The sequence below is a fragment of the Capsicum annuum genome, chromosome 10 (assembly GCF_002878395.1).
Source record: "Capsicum annuum cultivar UCD-10X-F1 chromosome 10, UCD10Xv1.1, whole genome shotgun sequence".
Classification (NCBI taxonomy): Eukaryota; Viridiplantae; Streptophyta; class Magnoliopsida; order Solanales; family Solanaceae; genus Capsicum; species Capsicum annuum.
In genome coordinates, this window is record NC_061120.1 from 212,325,142 (window position 1) to 212,331,587 (window position 6,446).

Below are 6,446 nucleotides of genomic sequence, written 5' to 3' on the forward strand. Positions count from 1 at the left end.
CTTCAGATGCGTCTGATTTGGTACTCCCTATGTACTTTTTTAGGCTTAGAAATGAAAGAATTCTTGGAAGTTCCTTGAATCCTTTGAATCGGCTGAAAAGCTTTACTAGTTCGGTGCCTGCACTACTTAGGCGTATGCCGGAGAATGTAAATCAGAGATTAAGGACGTCTTGTTGCCCCCGGTGCAAGGAGAAGTATGACCTTGAGTTGGCAAAATTTGTATCTGATTTTGAGAATTCGTCATTTGAAGCTAAATTGGAATCTCCTCGACCTCAGTTTCCTCAGTGGTTGCAAAATGATATGCTAAAGAATGATAGTAATGTAACTTCTTTGTCGCAGGTATAGTTTTACTTGATTAATCGAACCGAGAATGACTTGTATTGCGTACAAGCGGAAGTGTCATACTATTTGTTGATGTCTTTGCAGATTAAAGATCAAGGTCTTTTGCAGCAGAAGACTCAAGAACTGCGAAAGAAGTGGAAAGATACATGCTTGCAACTTCAGATAATGTCTAAATGAATATTCGTGTATATTTCAGGCAAGTTTGAGCTTGATAACTTACAGAGAGATTTCAATGAGATCGCTAATGAATTGTGCAGGTTAAACGAGGTAAATGTTCTATTTAGTTGTTGAATTAATCTGTCGCATTCGTCTTGTCAAATCTTTTGGTGTCTTGTAATAAGAGCTCATAAGTTCAGCACATCTCTCAGCTTGACTTATGCTTAGTATAGTTTATACCTAATTGAATCATAAGTAGGATTTGAAATTTCAAATTGGAGCTGAATCTGAATCATATTCTTTTTCTTCAATGAAGCTTGGTGAGGATACAAGTCAAATAAATAGCGACAAGGTAGATGATTAAAAACTCGGATGAATTCTTTCAGCAGATAGTTCTAATTTTCTCTTCCATTTTCTAGGATATTGCAAGCCTTAAAGCTGCTTTAACCAACGGGAGAGGAGTTGTTTACGGGACCACTGCTTATTGGGTCTCAGCCTTTTGTTTTATGTAGACGGTTAGTATTTTCAATAATTTTGATATTTTTGCATATCCAAAAGAAATTTATACCTTTGAGATTCCTAAGAGCACTATCTAGAAGAAAATTTTTAGCTCAAAATAACTTCTGTCGCTGACTAATGCATTCTGCTTCACTTTAAAATATTAGTTAGTCGGGGATTTTACTATCGCTTAGTCATATTATCTGTCACTAGGCTAATCTGAAACTTGGTTTGACATACGCTGGTGCAATTTTTGGATTCTAAAGTAGCTCTTTCTTTGTATCGCTAAATATTACTTACCAAATTGTGGCTATCGTTGGTGGTGTTGAGCTGTCACTAAAGAACTTTATACATTTGTTTTTTGAAATTTCTGGAAACACTATCTGATAAAAAGATTCAGTTTCTAACTTCTGTAGCTTAAGAATGGATTCTGGTTCCCAGTGTTTGTAAACATAATAGCACTTTCTTTTTCACAACTAAAGCTTTCTTACCAAACTGTGGCTATTATTTCTGGCGCACTGAATAATGCATCAGCAAAGAAGTATGATCTGGAGGGGTGGTTCCCTGCATCATCGACTTATAGAGAGCTTGTGTCCTGCTCAAACTGCACAGACTACTTGTTTATTTTAGATTGAGGCTTAAGTGCCTCTCCATTGCCCAAAATATGCACACTAATTTCTGGTTAGACATCTGCTTAGAAAAGTTTGCTAGTTATAACCTTAACGGCCACCGTTTAACCCTATAACCTTAACGGTCACCGTTTAACCTTATAACCTTATAACCTTCCCTTGAGTAGTACTAGAGAGTTTAATGGCCACCGTTTAAACCTTCACTGCCTCGATATTTTTATTAAAAACTTATTCATAACTATTGACATTATAGAAAATGTTAGTTGATCTGAGCTTGGAGGATGTGAAATGTGTTGCTCTTCATTATGGATTTGTATTCGAGGTATCCTTAGCTTCGTCTTAATGTTTTCATGGCTTGCACCATATTTTTATTAGTATTGAGTGTTTCATTTGCTTATGCAGAAAGAATCCACTATTGAGACAACATATACTACAAATTCAAGGTCAAAGCTACAAGTAAGTCTAACATCCTGTAGTAGCTATGTGGTATTCATACTCATTTTCTCCTGTCAATATTTAATCATGTTCAATGTGCTCTTCAAAAGCCTGAAAAGTTATTGTTTAGTGCTCTCTTCAAGATAAGAGTCCATAGGTGATGTGAAGTGTTCAACCTGTTTTGCACCTAGCTTTTTAGTTTAAGTGTCCAGCAAAGGAGACTTTGGTTGCCCTGATATCCATTCAGGGAAATGATTTACTAGTGATAAATTACTGCGGTTGGGGATGTTAAGTCATTAAGGATATGTTTTTTAGGAGCGGACAGTGGATGTCAGTTCTATTACAACTGTGTGTAGTCCTCTGAGAGGTCAAAACGATCCATTACTGTGTCAGAGCATCAGAGGGTTGCATTACGTTGTTGATAACATGCTCATTGAACTCTTGCTGTACCAGCTGGTATGTCTAGTACCAATATAGAGTACCAAAGAAGAACAATTCCATGTTGTCTGTATTTTTTGTTAGTCACTGGCAGTTAGCAATTACCTGTTTACAGAAATAATAGCTAGGCCTCTGGCTGGGCCTCAATTTCATCTGATGGAAACCACTAGATCTAAATATGAGAAGTGATGGTTTAATAGATGATATATCTTAGACTTCCACTTAATTGAATGACATGGAGTTTCACCAACTGAGTTACATCTGGTACTTATTTCGTAAGTTCATTTATTTAATTAAAGAATATTATTGTCCTGCTATAATTTGTTATTTTTTGCATTAAAATGCTAAACTGATTGTTGTGAAAGAAAGAAAGTAAGAAAGAAACATCTCGCTAAGTGATAACAGGTAAGTCCATGCCATCGGCTAAGGAGCTTCTATTTCCTTTAAAAGTGTTGCTTTCATTTTTCAATGCTCACTAAGATTGACAATTCCTTGAAATAATTAGATACTATACAAATGTACCACTTATATATTGGTCAACAGCTAATGCATCATATATTCATGATCAAATGAGAGAAATATATATCTCAGTGGCCTTCACCCGTTAACTCCTTCTGAAATCAAAATTCTAAAAAATGAGATATCTTTGAGAAAATTAATCAGTGGAGATCATACAAAAAAGTTCAAATAATAATTGAGATCAAAAATTATCTGGTTCATTTGGATTTTTATCAGTTGGTTCATATTTAAATTTGTTGTGGAATAGTCTTTTTTATGTTGTCATTTAAGTGCTAATTTATATTATTTGTTCTCTATTTATAGGTGTCCAAAATGAAGAAACAGATGAAGAAAATGATGAAGACATTGACCGTACTTGAGAAGATTTTTGGATTGTGGATAAATGCACTAATATCAATAGTTTTGTGTTGAATTTTTTTAAACTTATTGCGACTTGAACTGTAAAAATTTAACTAATCATTTGGATTACATTTTACTTTTGGGTTTAAATTACTAGCTTGTTGCATATTTTGAATTATGAGATTATTAATTAATGATTTTGTTGTGTGATGTGTATATATTGTGTTATAATTTACTATGTATATAAATAAAAATTTACATTAATACGACTATTTATATAAATCATTTTAATTTAATAACAAAAGCGTCGCAATAGATGCTATTGTAATGGTTTCATGTCGTTGCAATAGAATCTATTGCAACGGTTCGTAACCTTTGCAATAGATGAAAATAGGCGTCCCAACAAGTGATGAAATAGTTGTAATAGATAGTCAAAAAACGTTGCAATAGAATAGCAAAGGCGTCACAATAGCAATTATTGTGATAGTTCATAACCGTTGCAATAGCATCTATTGCGACGGTTCGTAACTATTGCAATAGATGAAAATAGGCGTCCCAATAAGTCAAAAAATAATCGTTGCAATAGGCCTATCTATGGCAACGGTTATAAGAAACCGTCACTATAGCTCTATCTATGGCGACGGTTTATACAACTGTCGGAAAAACTGTTGCCATAGACCTATCGCAACGCCCACCTATGAGACGGCTGTTGAACCATTGAGATAGGCCTATTGCAATGATTTTGTGGCCTATTGCAACGGTTTTGCAACCGTCACCATAGACCTAATTTCTGGTAGTGCCATGTAGATCTTTTTTTCTCCTTGAGCCGGAGTAAACGTCGAAAAATAACTCCTTATTAGCACAAACATAGCGGGTGGCACCAGAATCTATCCACCATTCACGAGGATTTCCCACCAAGTTGCATTCAGATAGAATGGCACACAGATCGTCCATTTCTTTCTTGAACTCAACCATATTTTCTTGGTCCTTCTTCTTGCCTTTCTTAGGGGCCCGACAATCTGTTGATTTGTGGCCAATTTTTCCACAGTTGAAGCACTTTCCCTTGAATTTCTTCTTGGGTTGATTGCTTTTATTTTCAGCTTTCTTTCATTTTTTAGAGTTGTTGTAGTCATCTTCTACGATGTTTGCTCTATTCATTGCAGAATTTCCTCTTGACCTTCTTTCTGTAGCCTTATTGTCTTCTTCAATGCACAATCGTACTATTAGATCTTCGACTGACATCTCCTTATATTTGTGTTTCAAATAGTTCTTAAAGTCCTTTCACATAGGTGGTAGCTTCTCTATTATTGATGCTACTTGAAACGTTTCATTCACGATCAAACCTACAATAAAGTTTATGTGAATACTAAGAACATTTTTAAACTGTTCAACAAAGGTATTTGTCAAAATCATACCTTCCGCAAGGAGATTATGGATGATCACTTGCAGTTATTGTACTTGGAAAACAACAGAATTGCTGTCTATCATTTTATATTCCAGAGATCTTGCAACAAAGAACTTTTTAGTTCCGGCATCCTCTATCTTGTACTTTCGTTCTAGCCCTCCCCACAACTCTTTTGCTGTCTTTGTTCCACTATATGCATTGTAAAAGTCATCTTGGAGACCACTCAAAATGTAGTTTCCGCAAAGGAAATCAGAGTGTTTCCAAGCCTCCACAATAACAAATCGCTCTTGGTCAGAGGTTCTCTGGGGCACCTCTGGAGCTTCCTCAAATGTAAACCTTTGAAGACAAAGAGTTGTAAGGTAGAAAAACATTTTCTGATGCCACTTTTTGAGGTTAATACCCGCAAATTTTTTGAGTTTCTCCGCTGGTGCTATAGCTTGTGGGGCACTATTACTACTCGTTGTGGCAATACTAGTTGCTACCACAGTCGTTGCAGTATCATGCACTTGATTATCATTAGTCATTTTCCTGTCACAACAAGACAGTAATATTAGTATATCAAAATACTACTTATAAAGTTGTAGCAACTTTAAACACTCTTGTTTCTAGTTTAACGATGAAGTTTTTATGACTTTCAATTGTCAACCGAGTGATCTTTAACTTGTGATGAAGATTTTATTTCTTTAAACCATTAGTTAAGTTCAAACGGAGTAGAAAACTTATAGCTTTAATCTCTAGAAACCAAAAGAATAAAAATTTACAGATTTTGTAAAGTAAAATTATTTGCTTAAGATTGTTATTTTTACAATATTTTCAGGTACGCAGAATCTGTAATTCGACACAATAACTTCAACACTAGTTCAAGTATAAAACAAGAACACTATGAAGTTCAACAACACCCTCAACACAAGATCAAAGTGATCTTTCTAAGAAGTGTGTTTTTTTCAGAAAAATAAGATGAAACAGAAATGGCCAAGTCTCCGAATTCACGGAGTGTCCTTAAGGAAATAATTTTTCTTAAGTACCCGAGGTTGCAGAATTTTTCTCCCAAGATAAAATTTCCAAACAAACCAACTGTAGCAATACCTCAAACAATTGGAACCTCTTCGAACTCACTGAACGATTAGATGATCACACGAAATATTTTTTAAGACAAGAAGTGTTTTTATAATCAGAAAATTTTGTGTCTAATCCTGTGGATTAAAGCAGGTTTGTATAGTCATCAGGTGCCCCTTCTGAAAGGTGGCAATGGTTCACTTAAAGGTTGTATCCCTTCTGAAAAAGTCATGTTTGTTCGTCCAAAAAATGTGTCTTTTTCGAACAGTCACAACCATCCAAACAGGCATACCATTTCACAAATCAGTGTATCATTTCGTCAAAGGGTTGCATCCCTTCCGAAATAGCATTTCACATTCTGCACTGCATTTTGAAACAGTATTTCTGCACTACATGCATGCACATTAATGGAGGATCAAAATCATAGAAAATTTCTTATTTCTGTTGCGTTTTCGGATAAAATTTCTGTCACATAAATTTTGTCCGAAAAGATAGATCTCATCGATCCGAAGCCAAAGCCAAAGCCAAAGCCGAGCGACGACGATGGCGCGACGCACCTCTTATTTCTTGCCTCACTTACCAAGTGGAATAAGTGTTTCTTAATATATATAAACACTTGAAAGTCACATT